This window comes from Physeter macrocephalus, chromosome 4 (assembly GCF_002837175.3).
Source record: "Physeter macrocephalus isolate SW-GA chromosome 4, ASM283717v5, whole genome shotgun sequence".
Taxonomy (NCBI): Eukaryota; Metazoa; Chordata; class Mammalia; order Artiodactyla; family Physeteridae; genus Physeter; species Physeter macrocephalus.
Genome location: NC_041217.1, coordinates 77820261 through 77841487, shown reverse-complemented (window position 1 = coordinate 77841487; position 21227 = coordinate 77820261). Strand labels below are relative to the sequence as shown.

Here is a 21227-nt window from a genome sequence, read left to right as displayed (position 1 = left end):
TGGTATGCGGGCCTCCCCCCGCTGCGGCCTCTCCCGTTGCGGAGCACAGGCTCACCGGCCATGGCTCACGGGCCCAGCCGCTCCGCGGCATGTGGGATCCTCCCAGACCAGGGCGCGAACCCGGTTCTCCTGCATCGGCAGGCGGACGCGCAACCACTGCGCCACCAGGGAAGCCAACAGCCTTGTTTTATCATCGAGAAATACAAACTCAAGTTAAGTTTGGGCAAATTCAAGTTGCCCAAGATAACTAAATGAGAGTTTTGATGATGTGATTAGGGCCTCCCAGTCTGGGCCTCTACCCTCTGTAGAATCTGTGCATACTCAGTACTTTAGCAAGGGCTCTAATGAAGTATAAAGATGCAGATTTGTTTCTAGCAGAGCCTCTTCTTGAAGAGCAGGTGCCACTTATTACAACTATTGTTGAAACATTTGTATAGGACTTCTAAGCTTTATTTTTAAAACAATTTTATCTTTAATTATTACAATAGTTTATTGAAAACAAGCTAACGATATAGAAGGATTTAAAGTAAATGATAAAATTTCTACCCTCATCTCCACTCTCCTACACCCTAGGAATAATCAATGTTAAAAGTATGGTGGGTATCTCTCAGTTCTTTTTCTGGGTATAAACACATATATTTATATTTATTTATAGATATATACAACATACAAATAGTCTTTCGTAACTTGCTGTCTCACTCTACATATATAATGGACATTGCTGAGACTGAATGAAAGTGGCTGCATGTCAGTAGTTACTGGTGGTTTGGTAAGCCCCTCATAGAAACACAGTGTCTGAGGGGGGGATGTCATGCACCATGGAAGGCTGGTGGTAAGGTGATGTTTTTGGTCCAGTGGGCCTCACGGTGCCCCTCAAAGTGTAGTTGTCTCATGTAGAAAACCACCAACTTCATCTATATTCACGGCTGCTTCAGAGCGTGAAGGGACCTCCATAATCATGTAGTCCAACCTCATTTTTAGGTAAAGAGCTATTTTCCTGAGAGGAGAGGAGGAAGAAGTGGTTAGGGGCCTCATCCAAGATCACCCAGCCAGGGAGAGTGACAGAATTGAAACTTCTCCAAGATCCTTGCTCATTGTATTGTGTTGTGTTGTTTTCTGAAGCTTTAGGAGCAAGAGGGAAGGCAGTGCTCAGTTTGAAAACATTCAGATGCTCAGACCACATTTGATTTCTCAGACAGCAGAGCTGGTGCTCCATATCTGACTTTGTGCCCATGGTTCTTCCATGATGTTTTACTTTTGCCTGTTGTGTGCATTAAACTACCATTAACTATCTTCTTTGGGACTTTCAGTCTTGCACTTTTAATTAATTAATTTATTTATAATTGAAGCATAGTTGATTTACAATGTTGTGTTAGTTTCTGTTGTATGGCAAAGTGATTCAGTTCTATATATACGTTTATAACTGAATATGTATATATTTTCTTTTTCATATTCTTTTCCATTATAATTTGTTACAAGATATTGAATATAGTTCCCTGTGCTATACAGTAGAACCTTGTTGTTTATCTATTTTATATATAGTAGCTTGTATCTGCTAATCCCAAACTTCTAATTTATTCCCCTCCCCCTTTCTCCTTTTGTAACCATTAGTTTGTTTTCTATGTCCATGAGTCTCTTTCTGTTTTGTAAATAAGTTCATTTGTATCATTTTTTAGATTCCACATGTGATATCATATGATATTTGTCTTTCTGTGTCTGACTTACTTCACTTAGTATGATAATCTCTAGGTCCATCTATGTTGCTGCAAATGGCTTCATTTCATTCTTTTTTATGGCTGAGTAATATTCCATTGTATATATGTACCACATATTCTTTATCCATTCATCTGTAGATGGAAATTTGGGGTGCTTCCATGTCTTGACTATTGTAAATAGTGCTTCAGTGAACATTGGGGTGCATGTATCTTTTTGAATTAGTTTTCATCTTTTCTGGGTATATGCCCAGGAGTGGGATTGCAGGATCATATGTTAAGTCTATTTTTAGGTTTTTGGTTTTTTTTGGGGGGGGGCCATGCTGTGCTTTATGTGGGATCTTAGTTCCCCGACCAGGGATAGAACCTGTGCCCCCTGCAATGGAAGCACGGAGCCTTAACCACTGGACCGCCAGGGAAGTCCCTATTTTTAGTTTTTGTACTGTTTTCCATAGTGGCTGCACCAATTTACATTCCCACCAACAGTGTAGGAGGGTTCCCTTTTCTCCACACCCTCTCCAGCATTTATTATTTGTAGATTTTTTAATAATGGCCATTTGTGACCTGTGTGAGGAGGTACCTCATTGTAGTTTTGATTTGCATTTCTCTAATAGTTAGCGATGTTAAGCATCTTTTAATGTATATTGTATGTCTGTATGCCATCTGTATGTCTCCTTTGGAGAAATGTCTATTTAGGTCTTCTGCCCAATTTTTGATTGGGGTTGTTTGGTTTTTGTTATTGAGTTGTATGAGCTGTTTGTATATTTTGGAATTTAATCACTTGTCAGTCTCATCGTTTGAAAATATGTTCTCCCATTCTGTAGGCTTTTTGTTTTGTTTATGCTTTCTTTTGCAAAAGCTTATAAGTTTGATTAGGTTCCACTTGTTTATTTTTGCTTTTATTTCTATTTCAGTTTTGTACTTTTCAACCTTCTCATGGCACTTGCACTCTTTACTTCTCAAACACAGCTTTATTATTTGCTCAGGTCTTGGCAGAATGTTGAACAAGACATGGGATTATATCAGATGGATGACAAAAGGAGGGGAAAAAGCAAAGAAAGACAACCAAGTTCATATAGATGCCAAATTCATTTGTTTGGGGAATGGTTAAGTGCTAGATACAAATCAGAAATAAGCACATCTCTTGCCCTTGAGGGGCTTATATTCTAGAACAGTTATGTCCAAATTCTTTTCATCATTCCACTCCATCAAAAATATTGAGCATGCACTCCCAATAATTGCATATTTGTTATAAATTATATATGTTATATGGTACTAATCTTTAAATATTGGTAAAGCTTAATTTTCTCAGTATTTTAAAGAATAAATAGAAGCAAGTGTTCACATATTTCCTTCCCACGTCTCGGTGTATCATCTTAGGCAACCCACTTTGGAGCTCACTGTTCCAAGGGGAAATCAGATGGATACTCAATAATACTGTAACATGAGAGAGTGTGAAGAAGGCTCTAATAGCAGGGTAAACAAAGTATTCTTAGAGCATCAAGGAAGTACTGCCAAAGGCAAGGAAAGTTGAGAATATTCAAGGACTTCTGACCTAACCCCCGAGCCCAACTTCCCTGGGCTTGGGCTAGGGATTAGTGCCAGGCTTGATTTCCTAGCTGGTGTCTGTGTAAAGACTGCTTGATAAAAAAAGCTGCACATGAAAGCCTACCTCACCCCTGAAGCATCCATTTCCCAGTACCTCGGGCATGTGAGGGCTTAATAAATAACGTGTCATTCTGTGATGCTAGGGACAGACAATTCTGACCCATGGCCCAGAGCCACCTTCAACCATCTACACTCAGCAGTGGAGTGGCAAGTGCCCTGGATGTGGTGTAAGGAGGCTGAGCTGAATCCTGACTCTCTTACTAACCAGTTGTAAGACTACAGCCCTTTAGCCTCTCTGAGCCTTAATTTCTTCATCTGTAAAAAGGGTACAATAAATGCCTCCTAGGGTATTAACAATTTCTACATTTGTTGGGTTTTTCATTGTGCATAACATGTACCATCCCGTGAAATCTTCATGGAAATATGACGAAGTAGATGCTATGATTGTTTCCGTTTCACACGTGTGGAAAGTAAGTTGTGGAGAGAGTAGATAATTTGTCCAAGTTCACTCAGCTACAATGTGCAGAGCCTGAGTTCTGAGGCTTGTTGGACTCTAAAGCCCATGCCCTGCCCACTCTGCTCAGCCACTGACCTCACAATGCTGCCTGGAGGGGCAGATGAGTAACATGAACTCTGAAGTACACACAAGGTACACATAGGGTAAGATTTAGTCCTCGTCCTTAAGTCTAAATTCAAAATACGTTTTTCTACATAGCCCTGAAGGTCAACAAAATAGAATTTGGTTAGAAAGAAAAGGTGGAGAAAGAGAACTTTAAAGTTAACTTCCCTACTTTTAGCCCCTTACAACAGTGTATGATAATATGGAAAAGGCACTAGGTTAGCAACAAAGAGACCAGTTCTGCCCCAGGCTTAGTCTCCACCTTTGGGCACATCATTTAAGCCGAGTTTACTCGTCGATTAGGGGTCCTAGTAAATGAGCTCTACAGAGTCTTCTTGTTTGACGATACCCAAACTCCAATCTAAAAACACTCTGCAATGTGGACTCTCCCTGCTCTCCGGGGAGAGCACTGGAGAGAGGCCTGAGGACAGGAGGCGCTGGCCAGGTCAGCCAGGGCTTACCCAAACAAGGCCATGGGGGCAACAGAGAGGGTGGGTGGGCACTCTAGCCAGAGCTCTGGTGGGCCGGGCCAGTAATTTTAAGGAAACATTACAGAGAAAGTTTCTGTTGTGGTTGTTCCCTCTGTTTACTTTGGGCAGTTCTGTCATTTTTTAACTGACCCTTCCCAGATGAGATCGTCAGTTTTCAACTGAGTTAAGTCAGAGCCTTGAAACTGATGGAGTATTTGAATTCTCTGTGGCTCCGTTGTTAGAGGGAGGCCAGGGCAGCTGACCCCCCTCTCTCACCCCAGTTCAGGGAAGTGAAGCCAGGGCTTCAAACTTGCTGACAGTGGCCGGCGGCCTGCAAACCCAAACATCCTCCTCTCCTCTGCTTTGGTGTAGCAATGCGAAGAAAACAAAGCCGCAAGCTTTCCAGAGCAGGGGAAGGCTCCAGCCATTCCCTTCCAGCCTTTCCCTCCTGGCTTCAGCTCACAGCCATGTGGGTACAAGGTTATAGTTACAGCTGAAAACTGCTGACATCTACTTTTCAGTCACTACTTTAAAAAAACAAAACCAAACCACATACATACACTTTCCTTCATGGCTTAAAACTTCACATAGTTGATTCAAACCCAAAGGTGAATATTTATTTTGTTTTGCTTTTCATATTTTCTTAAGTTTGAACAATATGAATGTGACGGTTTAAGGGTCGGAGAGAAGGAAAGCTCATCTGCTTAGTACTTTTCCTAAACTTTCCAGTTTCTTTTGGCTTCTGAAAACCAAAGAATAGAGCCTTTTATGTGCCTAAGATTAGAAACATCTGGCCATCACATTTGAGTAAGGCTGGGCCGAAGTGGGGCAAAGCCAGGTGGAATGGCTTGCCTATTTGAATTATGAAATTCTAAGCACTGATGGCCCTAAAAGTCACTAAATTCAACCTCTTCATTTTACAGTTAAGGAAACAGGCCCAGAGAGGTTAGGATTTTCTTAATGTCACACATCTGGTAAGTGTCAGAGGTGAAACCAGACTCAGGAGGTAACTGGGAGAACCTTACCCCCAGCCTACCACTCTGTTCACATACCCATGCATAGGGAGGACTTGATTATTAAAAAAATAAAATGAAATATTCTTAATCCCTCTATCTGACATACCCAACTATTTCTACTTTTGTATCCACCCAGTTCTTATCCACTGGATATACAGTCTTCCTCAGGAGAAGATAGGAATTTAATGTTCATAGAGCACCTACTATGTGCCAGGTGGTCACTTATAGTTTCTCATTGAATTTTTACAACAGTACTACAAGGGAGGCATTATCATACCTGGTTCACAGAGGGTGAAACCGAGAGGTTACATCCACTTGCCCAAGGTCACACAACTAGAAAGTGGTAGAGTCAGGATCTGAGTCCAGACCTCTCCAATTCTGCAGCTCCCAGACTGCACTACTCCCAGGCCACACTGCCACTGCCACCATGCACCATGGTGCATGCACCATGTCACCGTTTATATCTTTGTATTTTCCCACTTGCAAAATTACACACTAGTTTTGATAATTACTACTTTTATGGAAGTATTCATTCATTCAACAAATATTTTTTAGACAGCTACTCTGTTCAAGGCAAGTCAAGACACTGACAATATGGTAGCGAGCAACATACATAAATCCCTGCTCCCACAGAGCACAGATTCTATGGGGAGAATTGGACAGTAACCCAAATACATAAGTCAGATAAGTGCAATGGGGAAGAATAAAGCAAGGAAGGGAAATAGGAAATGCTGGGAGCTGGGCATTGGGGGCAGAGAGCAATTTAAAATAGGATGGTCCAGGGAAAGAAAGTCTCACCTATGACATTTGAGCAGAGAGCTGAAGGTGGTGAGGGAACAAGCCAAATGGTTATCTGGGAGAAGAGGGAAGAGTGGGTTCAAAGTCACTGAGGCAGGAGAAGGCCTGGTGTGTTCAGGAAACAGTAAGGAGGGCTGTATGGTCAGAGTGGGGCGTGAAAGAGGAAAAGTAGCATCAGATGAGGTCAGAGAGTAATGGGGGCCAGAGGAGGTAGGGCCTGGGACCAACAAAAGGCATCAGCTTTAAATGAGAGGGGAGCCAAAGTTTTTACATAGAGGATTGACATGTTTAAGTTTTTAAAGGGCTCCAATGACTATTGTGTTGAGAGCAGACAAGGGAGTGGGGTGAAAGCAGAAAAACGAGTTGGGAGGTCACTGAAATAATTCAGGTGAGAGATTATGTGACTTGAACCCAGGGTAGTAGAGAATGCAGTGTGAAGTGATGCCATTCAGGGTGTATTTTGACCATGGAACTGGTATGATAATCTACCATATTTACATGCCATGATGTCATAAAACATTTATTTTAGAGATTTAGGTTGTCTCAGCTTGTGCTATTATATATAACATCCTCATTAACATTGCCACTCACAGCTTTTTCATGTTTTATTTCCTTAGGATAAACTATCAGGAGTTGGATTCCTGAGTCAAAGAATGTGATCATCCTGAAACCTCTTGTTACATATTGTCATATTCCATAGTGGGCTCCTCCCACGGTACCTTAAAGATCTTTTGTTTTAAGTGCTCCAGAATTCCTCTCCCACTCCAGCATCTCTAACCCTCTCTCCCAGTATGGTTTTCTTCTTTTTCTCCCTCCCCTCCCTCTCCTTTTGGGGAACTTATAAAGGGGAAGGGGAACAAAGATGGACAAAGGTTAGGGCTGGCCACAGAGAGAGGTAAGAAAAGACAGGGAGGAATTCCGTCATTTTTTCTTGTCTTACAGCCCTAAGAAAGGGCCAGCTGCTTCCCTTAGTTAGATGAGAATCTTCTTCTGTAAGAATCAACAAACTAACAATACTGCTTACTTGGAGATCTTTTTTTCTTCTGGGGAGATCAATGGACTTAACAATTTCAATTATCTTTCACAATGTCCCCTGGTGCTAGATCAAACTGCCTCCTCTGAACAAACATTCCTCTCACTAGGGTGGGAAGTTCACCAAACTTTTTGGCTCCCTTATTCCCCTCCTCCATCAGTTTGGTCCCCCTTTCAAAGGACCACCCTGCTTTACACAACTCCAAAGTGTACTTTACTCAATCCTTCTTATCCAATTTCATCTTGAGTATGGAAGAAAATGTTTTAATAATTTAATAAAAGTGGGGACTGAATTTTAGGACCAGTTTGTCAATTTCAGTTGATCCTAAAATTCATATGGAAATGCAAGGAACTCAGAATAGTCAGATGATCTTGAAAAAGAAAAAAGTTGGTGGACTCACACTTCCTGATCTCAAAGCTTACTGAAAAACTACAATAATCAGGACAGTGTAGTACTAGAATAAGGACAGACATATAAATCAATGAAACAGAATTAAGAATCTACAAATAAACCCTAACAGTTCAACTGATTTTTGACAAAGAGGCCAAGACAATTCAATAGGGAAAAAATAGTCCTTTCAACAAATAGTGCTGGGACAAGTGAATATCTACGTGCAAAAGAATTAATTTGGACCTCTACCAAATAGCATACACAAAAATTAACTCAAAATGGATCACGGACCTAAATGTAGAAGCTAAAACTATTAAACTTGTAGTAGAAAACATGGGAGGAAGTCTTTGTGATCTTGAGTTGGAAACAATTTCTTAGATATGACACCAAATGCACAAGCGATAAAAGAGAAGATTGATAAATTGAACTTGATCAAAATTAAAAACTTTTGTGTTTTAAAAGAGGACTGTATAGGGCTTCCCTGGTGGTGCAGTGGTTGAGAATCCGCCTGCCGATGCAGGGGACACGGGTTCGTGCCCCGGTCCGGGAAGATCCCACATGCCGCGGAGCGGCTGGGCCTGTGAGCCATGGTCACTGAGCCTGTGCGTCCGGAGCCTGTGCTCTGCAACGGGAGAGGCCACACAGAGAGAGACCCGCGTACCACAAAAAAAAAAAAAAAAAAGAGGACTGTATGAAGAAAGTGAAAAGACAACCCGTAAATTGGAGAAAATATTTGCAAATCATAAATCTGAGAAGGGACTTGTATCTAGAACTCTTACAATTCAATAATAAAAAGACAAATAATCCAATTTAAAAATGCGTAATTACAATGGACATTTTCCCAAAGAAAATGCTTATACAAATAGTTAATAAGCACATAGAAAGTCATTCAGGAAATGCAAATGAAAATCACAATGAGATACCACTTCTCACTCACTAGACTCGCTATAATAAAAAAAAAGGCAGACATTAACAAATTTTGGTGAGGATGTGGAGAAATTGGAACCCTCATACACTGCTTATGAGAAAGTAAATAGTATGATGCAGCCACTTCGGAAAACAATTTGGCAGTCCCTCTAAATGCTAAAAATAGAGTTACCTTATGACCTAGCAATTCCAATCCTAGGTTTCTATCCAAGAAAAATGAAAACTTATGTCCACACAAAAGCTTGTACATAAATGTTCATAGTAATTTTATTTGTATAATAGCCAAAAAATGAAAATAACCTAAAAGTTCATCAACCGATGAATGGATAAACAGAAAGTGATATAGTCATACAATAGAATATTATTTGGCAATAAAAAGGAATGAAGTACAGATGCCAAATGCTACAATATAGTTGAACCTCGAAAACATTATGTAGGTGAAAGAAGCCAGTCACAAAAGACCACTAATGTGTGGATCTCATTTATGTAAAATGTTTAGAAAAGGCAGATCTATAAAAACAGAAAGTCGATTAGTGGTTGCCTAGAATTAGAGGGAGCAAAAGGGTGAGGAGGGGAGTGAAAATAGTGAGTGACTGTTAACTGGTATAAGGTTTCTTTGGGGAATAATGAAAATGTTCTAAAATTAATTAAGGTGATAGATGTGCAACTCTCTCTACTTATATATAAATACTATAAACCACTGAATTGTACACCCTAAACATTTGAACTTTACAGTATATAAATTATATCTGAATATGGCTATTTTTCATTCATTATTGGAAAAAGACACCAGGTTGTTCCTTTCAATGCCTTCAAAAAATTTGTTCATGTAATGCATGAAGGAGCATGCTATGGATTGGCCTGAGGGGTTGCTAGTAATAAAAGCTGGAGGTGGAGAGGGGCCAGGGGAAGAGGAGGATGGACTAAGGGATGGAGGAGAGACGATAAGGAATAGGTGGAGATGCGCCCAGAAATGAAGGCATAAATCATCTCAAGGTTGGAAAGCCACACGGGAAAGGGAGAGGAAATGTAGGAGTGGAATTTGTAGGATATCTTTACTGCAAACTGTGTAGGAATGGGGGTGGGATGGCTCAAAGCAAAGTTGCAAAGCAAATAATTATGAGGATAAAGACTGATTTGCTGAGTATATAAAGCTGTGTAGAGCTGATGGGAATTGTTTGATAAAAAGAATCATGATTGCTGTGGCCAAATTTGCTTCAAAGCAAAATTATAATGTTATCCTGTAAATAGCCAGAAAAGATAAGAGGTTAACCCTTCCTACAAAAGCTGTGGATTAACATTAGGTAACTTCTAGGAAACTGCTCCTTTGTCTAAGCAGAAATTCATGCCTATAATACTATTTGTACATTCCCTTGTATTTCAAGAAGAGTATTTTTAGTTTCTAAAAATGTTTTCCCTAAATTCGAGCTTTTTGGAGAGATGTTGGATCTGAATGTGTCCATTTTTTAAATAAGAATTTTAAAATAATAGATAATAAAATAAGAAACAAAAATAGTATTATTTAATATTATTATTATTAATAGTATTATTTGGTAACAAAGTATCTAGTAAGACACACACATGCACACACACACAGACACCATCCCCCAAGGTTCAAAGCATGACAAGATACAAATCACACCACTATTTATTAGCCTCTTCCTTGTATGTCTTGGCCCTGCCTACTCAAGAGCCCATCTCGTCCTCACAGCTGTCATATAGGGTAGAAGACACAGAGACAGAACAGCTGTGACCAGGGCTTACTCATCTGTATAGTCACTAGATGATGATAGTTATAATAATCAACATGTTTAAAAGGGCTTTGCAGTGTTCAAGCTACTACTGTGGATTTGATTTTAATTAATTGTAATCTTCATAGAAACTTCCTTTTTTCCCCAGATGAGAGAATCAAAGTTTAGAATGAAGTAACTTGCTTAAGATCTCTCACCACACTCTTTCTCCTCAAGTATGTGCACTTACCTAAACCTCTCAATTAAAAAAAAAAAAAAAAAAAAAAGAAATCCATTCTTTACTCCGTATGTCCTCTAGCCAACCTCTCTTCTTTCATAAGTAAGCTTTTTCAAAAAGTAGCTCACATTCCCTGTCTCCCCCTTTGCACTCATATTGTGAATTTTCCTTGTCTAAGGAATGGAACGTATTAAGGCAGGTCATCAGCTGAAAGATGGGACCTGGGGAGCACAGTCACCTAGCTCCTGCAGCTTGGATCACACATAATTATTAAACACAACTTGAGGGTTTAACAAGAGGAATGTCCTTGACCACTGAAGAAAGTAGGCAACCTCTGGGCAGGCACTCAGTCTTGGGAAGCTTGCAGCATTCCTCTGAGCTTCAAGGAGCTTCCCATTCTATGGCTACATTTCCCTCTCCTCCATTCTGAGAGGAAGGGAGGAAAGAAGGAGGCAGGAAAGGAGGGAAGGAGGATAGTTTCAAAACAGTCATCTGACTACAATTCCATTCCCTTTTTCCTTGATTAGGATCCCTTCCAACTCACTGCTGTTGGTGTTGCTAAAACAGAGGCCGCATTTTTACCACTTGTAGCTCTGGTCTTGTGAGAGACGATGGTCCATCTACTCAAGAATTGTTTCCCTCACCTCCTATCTAAGTGCCCATACTCCTCCATTTAAATTTCATTGATGATCTAGATCTTGGAAGATTTTCTGGGTTGAAGAGAAGAAAGAAGCTGAACATGACTGGAGAGGTGAGACTGCTGCAAGGGAAGGGGGTACACCTCAGGGGACGTTTCACCTGCTTCTCAGTGCTCCCACACTTGGTCCCTGTCACTTACAGGATAGAAAAGTGTGATGCAGAAAGGTCAATGGGTAACTTAATGGTCTTGGGTACACAGTAAGTTCTCTCTCACCTCTCAGCTGCACTAACCATACTTCCTGTTCTGTTATCTGAAGTGTGAGTCTGGCACTCTGTGAAGACACAAGTGCCCACTTCCAGCCAAGCAAAGCAGACTTTCTTCCAGACCAAGATGGTCACCCCTGGTCTCTGTGCTCTCCCTCTCCAGCCGCAAAAGTGGGGCCCAGCTCTCACCTCCCAAGATTCTGAGGTAATGAGTAATGAGCTGCTGTGAGACTCTGCAATTCCAAGGAGTTCCCAACCTTAACAGTGATTAAAATCTAGACCTAGTTACTACACATTTTTCCATACTTTTCATCCCCTTTCCTATAATTCTGGCTGCTGAGAATTAGTATCTCCTTTGATAGCAAAGGTGACAAGCATAAATAGTCAGGGTAGGCATGGGCTAAATCATAAAGTAGGTAGAATACATCTTTGATGATCTCACCTCCTTCCCTTCTCCTTCTCCCTCTACTGAAGTCAGGAAAGAATCTAAAAATAGTCATTTATACCTTAATGTGAATTTAAAGCTCTCTAATTATATCTCACGGGGGCTTTATCTTCAGTTATAAAATAAAAAAGTTTTGGCCACTACTAAAGCAGCCTTTCAGCCAGGTAGCAAAGGTATTTTCAGGGAACATGGGAGTCTACATTTGGGAATCACCCCAGGTAGAGAGCTCCTTTGAAACACTCATATACCCAGGATCTTCCTGCTCACAGAGCTGGACCATGTGGGGAGTTTGAGATAAATGGTCCACAGTCATTCATTTTAGGGACTTTCCCCCAGCCTCTACCTCTCTGGTGGCTTTTCTGTCCTCACCCACCTTCTTAGGCCAGTACCTGTGACACTCATGATGACCCAGGAAGGCTGGATCATGGGAAATGGAGAACGGGCTGTGCTGATGATTTATTAAGCTCTGTGGCTTCTTACTCCTCCACAAGACTCCTCATCAGAGGGTGCGGCTTGGGTCATGCTGGGCACTCAGCAGCTTTGTGGTGGGTATCGGTTTGTGCTTCCTCCCCCTTGCTTTCGATTCAATGCTTTCCTGTTGCAGTCTGAGCAGTTCTATTTAACCGCAGCCCCACAGCAGCTACCGCTGCATGCAAACTGGATCCACTGAGGGGCAAGTGTAGGGTAACCAGAGGGGAAGGGTTGAGAAGTAAGAAAGGAGAGTAGTAGAAACCAACTGGAAATGAACAAAAAAATTCCAAAGATAGAATGTCATGATGAATAATAATCAAGAAAACATTCCAGTAATTAAAAAAATATGTTCCAGTTCACATTCAGCTATGGAAAAACTCAATCTTGATCTAAGTTAATTAGTTCAAATACATTTTCATTAGAACACACCCTTGGATGTATTTTTCAGAGAAATAAGAAAAACATCAGATTAGATAAGGTTAATTTGGGTTTTAATTCAAGAACTGATTTAAAATTAAGTATCCAAATTCAGTTCTGATTGAGGAATAAGATAAATGACAATTTGGGGGTAGAATTTAGACTGGATATGTTTGAGGTCCTATAATAGAGTGTTCCAGGCAAAGGAAAGAGCATTTGTGAAGGCCAAGAAGCAAGAGGAAGTACTGTGTATTTGAAACATTGGAATCCAGTGGGAGAGGAGCACAGACTGATGGCAGGTAGGCAGGCTGCCGATCATGAAGGGCTTATAATCCATGCTAAGAAGTTTGGACTCTAGCCTAAGGACAGTGGGAAGCAACTAAATGATTTTAAACAAAGGAGGTGAATTTATCAGAATTACATTTATGAAAAGCTTTCTGGTGACTGGTGGAAAACAATCCAAGGGGAGAAAAACTGGAGTCAGGAAACTAGCAAAGACTTGCAAAAATCCAGAGGTGATCACTTAGGTCAGATGGGGATAAGGGTAAGTGGGTAGATCCAAAGAAGCAGATTTTACTGGACTTGGTTATTTATTGAATGTGGAGGATGAGCAAAAGAGTAATCGAGGATGAATCCTACGTTTCTGGATAGAGTATCTGGATGGATGTTGTGGCATATATTTGGATAAGGAACATTAGAAGAGGAATAGTTTGAAGGAGTGAGTTAATATGGTTTTAGGAGTTTCCAACTGGACAGATTCTAGAAGGCAGTTGACACATAAGTCTGGAGTTCAGTGGAAGTAGAGATTTGGAAGTCATTGGCATATAGATCTCAACTAAAGCCATGGAAGGGGATGTGACTTCTCAGAGAATGTGTAGAAGAAAGAGAGGCTGACATAAGATGGGGTCCTAAGGAACACCAACACTTAAAAGTTCCTAAAGAAAGAGGAGCTTGCAAAGGATACTGAAGATCCATGACTAAGGTAGGAAAATAACAGTGTGTGGAAACCAAAGGAAGATGGTGGGTCCATCAAGAAGGTCAAGAGCATCAGATGCTGTGCAGTCAAGTAAGATAGAGACTGATGTATCCACTGACTGGATTTAGTAATATGGGGGCGGGCATTACTGTCCTTAGTGAAAGCCCCTTCAACCCTTCAACACAGTGGGAGCCAATGCTGGATTAGACTGGGTTGAAAAGTGAGGGTGAAATGAAGAATTAGAAACAACAGTGTAGACAGCTCATTCAGAGAGGCACACATACTACTCCCTCTACCTCAAAGGCCCTTCCACACCGTTCCTGCTTGGTAAAATCTTGCTCATTCCAAGTATATGGCTGAAGTGAAGGGGATTTATAAACAAATAAACAAAAATCTGAGATATATTTTTTTTCCAGAGACAAATTCAGCCAGGGCTGGGAGTCAGGAAGTGAGTGACTTATTCTGTGCTCACCAGACAAGAACTTTCAACCAATAAAGAAGAGGCCTGTGCACTCCCTGGTGCCAGTGTGGGGGTGCTGGTCTACGGTAAGCCCAGAATGTGATGCAATTTTTAGGAACAGGAAGAGGTTTAGCTGTAATGGAAAGAGGACTCTGACTTGGGGAAGGCAACAGAGGGGGCAGAGTGAGAAACAGAGGAATTTTTTCAAAGTGCAGAGCCAGAAATGAACCGACAAAAGCAGAATGAATTGAAAAACTGTCACTGAAAGCCTTTCTACCCATCTCTGATTGTAGTAAAGCAGACAGAAAAAAGCATCAGTTTCTGAACTGGCTCTTCTATCATTCATTAGGAAAGAGAAAACACCCACCCCTTGGGACTCTCTTGACATATGAGGCATCTCCCTGAACTTTCCTCTTTAAGCAGAGAGCAGCTAGTCTGCTTACAGATGAGAAAATTTATCTGTAAAGTGGGGAGCCTGGCTATCAACCTCACATGAAAACAGGTATGAAAGTACCTTATATGCTATTAAGAACAGTTCAAAAAAAGAAAAAGATCAGTTCAAATGTTAGCTGCTGATGTTCTTAGAATGTATAAAAGCAGAAGGATATTTTAAAACAAATTTAAATCATAAAATATAAGAAAGATAGATACAGATAACATTTGCTCCAAATGACACAGACACACTCTATAACAGACATTTAGACACCAGTGGAAATCATTCTTTGGACTTTTAGCCGGGCACCTTAAATGGAATCAGGCCTAAGAATCAGGCCTAAACGTCTTACTTTTATCTTATTAAAAACATTTTTATTTAAAAACCGGTGCAATGTGAGATCGAAAAATCTGGGGTTAAATGGAAAAACTGGCTGGAGGCGGGGCTGGGGGGGTGTTCTGGCTACACAGGTCAAATCATTAAAATGCGATTAAAGAAACAGCCCCGATTATTTTCTTCAGAGGTTACAGAAAAGGAAAATATTATTTGAAATGAGTGAATGTTTGTTGTGGCATTTATAGTATCGGAATTTGCCTCATCTGTCACCTAAAAACCATCATTTTTTAAGGGCTGTTCTCTTTACAGTACAGTTGTTTTCCTCTCAAGGAAACACTGCTTTACTTTGAGGAAGTGGCAGACTCTTCATATTGGAGTTTTGCTGCCCTCTTCTGGAAACACTAAGTCATGGCCTGAGAAATGGACTGTGCTAAAGGATCCTAAATACTGCAGTACAGCCAGACTGCAATATCAAGAATAAAATAATTATGGAACTGGGTTGTTAGTTTTCAGAGAAACAGGCAGGGCTGCACTCATAATGAATGATTTCCTTGATCAGTCAGAATAATAATAATAGTAATACAGTGCAGTATTTACAGGTCACTTCACAGTTCATAAAACCCTCAGAACTATTATTGCATTTTTACTTCCTTTTATACTCAAATAGTTCATGTGAAGTAGGCAGAGCAGATACCATTCCCATTTTTTCAACCATGGGAAATTGAGGTACACAGTGCCTAAATTACTTACCCAAAGTCTTACAGCTGCAGAGTGTGAGATGATCTAGAAGCCAAGTCTCCTGACTCTCAACTCAGTATTTTCTACCCTTTCATATCCACAGACCACTGCTGCATGTGATGTCAGTAATGTCTCTGTTGCAGTTCATATAAATCTCTATCCTTCTTCAGCAATGTCCATTTTACACTATAGTGTTCACCTAATTGAGGAAAATAAATATGTATATGATTCTAGCAAGGTTATGGTTATTGTAGCAAAAACAATAACAACAACCCCCCCCCAAATATATCTACATAAATACCCCAAGCAAGTGGATGGGCTACAGCAGAAATTCTTAAAATTTTGCTTGGAAGTTCTTTACAGTCTTTTTATTTTTAAAGAATCTTTAGCAAGCAGCGTTTTGTACTATTAACTCCCAACTCTACTACTGGGGAAAATCGAGTTTGAGAAAGATGGAAGAAAAAGCAGAGTGTAAAAATGAAAAAAAAAATCAAGAAAAACCAATTTGAAAGTCAAATTACTTTTATTCTAAAGTTCTAGGTGTGCAAATTAACACACTCTGAATATTTATGCAAATAGCCAAACAAAAGACATACAAATGATAAGCTCTTCAGTCCTCACTACCACCCCGTGTGCACAGTTCAACATACCTCATTGCCTACCTACACTATTTGCAAGGGAATCCTTGAGAGAAGTCTGGCAGGTGCAAACTGCCATCGGTTGGTCAAAACTAAGTCTTAAACCAGTTTCTTATCTTTAGCATGGTAAAATATGTCTTACTTTGTATGGCATGTGGGTCAAGGTATTTATAGCTGAACTGCAGTCACTTTTTCAGAGGACAAATTGGTAAGGAGTTAAGTGACATGAAAAGCTCATTTAATATTATCCACACAACATACAAGCAACCATAGGCTCTGTGGTCAACTGGAAACATTTCCAGACTGAGATCTGCCAGTCTGACTTTGTGCTTTCTCTTCAAGTCTAATTTGACTCCATGCCTTACTCTTCACCCTTTTACCTTTCAACTGTTTCTGTCCTAAAGAACCAATTTCATTTGCTATATTATCTTTCTTCCTCTTCCCCAATATGTGTTTACTATATATAGATAGAATCTTCCTGTTGGTCCTCTTTTTTTTTTTTTTTTTTTTGCGGTATGCCGGCCTCTCACTGTTGTGGCCTCTCCCGTTGCGGAGCACAGGCTCCGGACGCGCAGGCTCAGCGGTCATGGCTCACAGGCCCAGCTCAACTACTGCGCCACCAGGGAAGCCCTGGTCCTCTTTTTTGTTCTGACTTCTTTTTTATGTGCCTCTCTCCTTTCCAATTCCCTTATTAGGCCTATACCATTTTACCCCACTTTGTTTTCCTCTTCCATTCAAATTATGTGTATATCCATGAATTAAAGCACAGCCCAGTTCCAGAAAACTTGTGCATAAATTTTTGTAATCCAATGTACTCATTCTGCAATTATTTGCTGAGTACCTCCAATGTGTCACTGTACTGAGTGCCAAGAACTCAAAGACATGAATATCAATTTGTCTCTACCTTAGGGACCTCACACGGTATATAGCCAAGGAGACAAAAGAGTACACATCAAACACTATTTTAAATTGGTAGGTTCTATGCTGGAAATATGAACACGTTGCTATGGGAGGATGAAACCACAACTTCTTCCAGGTTGATAAGAAAGAGGATGTGAGAACGTTAGAAAGGCTTTACAAGGAGGTGTTAGAGCTGGGTCTTTGAGAAATGAGCAGAACTTTAGTAGGTTAAAAGTGAAAAGGAAAGGGGTAAAGTACACACACAAAAAGAAATTCTGGAGAGAAGGTCCCAATGAGCCAAGGCACAAGGTAAAGTGGTAATCTGACTGATTAGAGAAAGCTAGAGAATTCGGTGTGGCTGAAACAAAAGAGGTGGTGGGGAGTGGCAGATGAGTCTGAAAGTATACGAGGTCACACTGTGGAAGGCAGACTGGATGGAGTATGTGACCTTTTATTCTATAGGAAATGGGGGTGCGATTGGCTCTTTATGAAAGTTTTTGGTATTAACATTGTAGTAGTACTGGGTTGAAAGAGGGACGTGTGTAAGGAAAGTAGTAAGAAGGCTACTGCAAGAGTCCAACTTAAAGTTAATGAGAGCTTGAATCTAAGACCAAAAAGAAAGGAAGTGATGAATGAGAAATATCTTGGCCGTTAAGAAAAACAAGTTTTGGTTAACAGTTGAGAGGTGGAAGGAGAAAACAGAGGAGTCAAATGCAATTCATGACTTGTAGCTCAGGTAAAGGAGTTGCAGGTGATGTCTAAAAATTAGAAATACATTAGGAAGCACAGGTGCGGTTTTAACTTTGAAGGTAATGGAATGAAGGTAATAAGATGTTTTAGGTGCACTTAAGTTTTATGGGATACTCAAACACAGATATCCAATAAGCAGCAAAAAATTGGATCTAGATCTCAAGTTTAAGGATAGACAGGTATATTTGGAGCTATCAGTAATACAAGTGATAGTTGAAGCCTTAAATATAGAAGACAAACTAGAGGAGCTTCTTCTTGAATTCTTGCAGTGTTTGAAATATTTTATAAAGGGATTCCTTAAAGCAGGGGCATATCTGCATTGACTAATAAGAGAACACAGTATATTATGAAATCAATTAAAGGAAAGATAAATTAAGATCTAAAAATAACGAGTAAGTATAACAGTTAACTTTAAAGCTCTCACTTACAGAAGTAAAGTTGTAGTAAAATATTAACTGCTAAGTAAAAGCAGCATCTAGGGAAATGAAGTAAAATGGAGAGGAATAGGAGTGAGGAAAAAGTAGGGGGAAAAGAGAAGAGAATGGGCAAAAGGACATAAGAAAAAAAGGGCAGATTTATTTTAAAAAATCACTTTGCTAAACCTTAAGTGAATCAGATGTAGAAAAATGTTGAATTAACACTGAGATCAAATGTAAAAGTAAAGGAACAAATAAAATAAGATGTATTACAGGAGATTAGCTCAAGATGGAGGAGTAGAAGGACGTGAGCTCACCCCTTTCTTACGAAACACCAAAACCAAAACTAACTGCTGAACAACCATTTATAAAAAATGCTGGAACCTACCAAAAAAGGATACCCTACATCCAAAGACAAAAAGGAGGCCACAGCAAGATGGTAGGAGGCGTGCAATCACGATAAACTCAAATCCCACACCTGCCGGGTGGGCGACCTACAAACTGGAAAACAATTATACCACAGAAGTTATCCCACAGGAGTGAAAGTTCTGAGCCCCACGTCAGGCTTCCCAGACTGGGAGTCCAGCAATGGGAGGAAGAGTCCCCAGAGAATCTAGCTTTGAAGGCTAGTGGGATTTGATCACAGGACTTCCACAGGACTGGGGGAAACAGAGACTCCACTCTCGGAGGGTGTGCACCAGGACCCAGGGGAAAAAACAGTGACCCCATAAAAGACTGGGCCAGACTTACCTGCTAGTATTGAAGGGTCTCCTGAGAAGGTGGGGGCAACTGGGGCTCATTGTGGGGACAAGGACACTGCCAGCAGCAGTTCTGGGAAGTACCCATTGGCATAAGCCCTCCTTGAGGCCATCATTAGCCCCACCAAACAGCCTGTAGGCTCCAGTGCAGGGTTGCCTCAGGCCAGACAACCAACAGGGTGGGAGCACAGTCCCATCCATGATTGGACAAGTGGATTAAGGTTTTACTGAGCACAGCCCTGCCCACCAGAGGGACAAGACTCACCTCCACCCACCACCAGGCCCTCCCATCAGGAAGCTTGCACAAGACTCTTAGATAGCCTCATCCACCGGCCTCACCCACTTCTGCAGACAGCAGAAGTGAGAACTACAATCCTGCAGCCTGTGGATTGGAATCCACAATCACAGAAAATTAAACAAAATGAAATGGCAAAGGTATATGTCCCAGATGAAGAAAGAAGATAAAACCCCAGAAAAACTAAGTGAAGTGGAGATAGGCAAACTTCCAGAAAAATAATTCAGAATAATGATAGTGAAGATGATCCAGGATCTCGAAAAAGAATGGAAGCAAGGATCAAGAAGATGCAAGAAATGTTTAACAAAGACCTAGAAGAACTAAAGAACAAACAAACAGATGAACAATATAAAAACTGCAATGAAAAATACACTAGAAGGAATCAACAGCAGAATAACTGAGGCAGAAGAACGAATAAGTGGCCTGGAAGACAGAATGGTGGAAATCACTGCCACAGAACAGAATAAAGAAAAAAGAATAAAAAGAAATTAAGACAATCTAAGAGGCATCTGGTACAACATTAACCATACCAATATTCACATTATAGGGGTCCCAGAAGGAGAAGAGAGAAAGGACCTGAGAAAATATTTCAAGAGATAATTGCTGAAAACTTCCTTAACATGGGAAACAAAACAGTCACCCAAGTCCAGGAAGTGCAGAGAGTCCCAGGCAGGATAAACCCAAGGAGGAACATGCTGAGACACATAGTAATCAAACTGACAAAAATTAAAGACAAAGAAAAACTATTAAACGCAACAGGGGATAGGGAGGGTGGGAGGGAGATGCAAGAGGGAGGGGACATGGGGATATATGTATACATATACCTGATTCACTCTTTTATACAGCTAACACAACACTGTAAAGCAATTATACTCCAATAAAGATGTTAAAAAAACAAAAAACAAACAAAATAAAAAACAAACAAACAAAAAAAGCAAAAAGGGAAAAATGACAAATAACATACAAGGGAACTCCCATAAGAATATCCACTGATTTTTCAGCAGAAACTCTGCAGGCCAAAAGGGAGTGGCATGATATATTTAAAGTGATGAAAGGGAAGAACCTACAACCAAGAATACTCTACCCAGCAAGGCTCTCATTCAGACTTGACAGAGAAATCAAAAGCTTCACAGAAAAGCAAAAGTCTTTGGGAAGACCCCACATGCCATGGAGCAACTAAACCCGTGCACCACAACTACTGAGCCTGTGCTCTAGAGCCCGTAAGCCACAACTACTGAAGCCTGTGCGCCTAGAGCCTGGGCTCTGCAACAAGAGAAGCCACTACATATACCTGATTCACTCTTTTATACAGCTAACACAACACTGTAAAGCAATTATACTCCAATAAAGATGTTAAAAAAACAAAAAACAAACAAAATAAAAAACAAACAAACAAAAAAAGCAAAAAGGGAAAAATGACAAATAACATACAAGGGAACTCCCATAAGAATATCCACTGATTTTTCAGCAGAAACTCTGCAGGCCAAAAGGGAGTGGCATGATATATTTAAAGTGATGAAAGGGAAGAACCTACAACCAAGAATACTCTACCCAGCAAGGCTCTCATTCAGACTTGACAGAGAAATCAAAAGCTTCACAGAAAAGCAAAAGTCTTTGGGAAGACCCCACATGCCATGGAGCAACTAAACCCGTGCACCACAACTACTGAGCCTGTGCTCTAGAGCCCGTAAGCCACAACTACTGAAGCCTGTGCGCCTAGAGCCTGGGCTCTGCAACAAGAGAAGCCACC

General features: G+C 40.5%; 1 long non-coding RNA gene across 1 annotated transcript in view; it reads right to left on the bottom strand.

The window, feature by feature from the left end:
- The window catches only part of LOC114486192 (uncharacterized), a 52633-nt gene that overhangs the window by 19016 nt on the left and 12390 nt on the right, over positions 1-21227 (bottom strand). Inside the window, exon 2 of the long non-coding RNA XR_003679521.2 lies at positions 15733-15919. This is a non-coding gene — a long non-coding RNA (uncharacterized lncRNA). The remainder of the gene's footprint in view (positions 1-15732; positions 15920-21227) is intronic.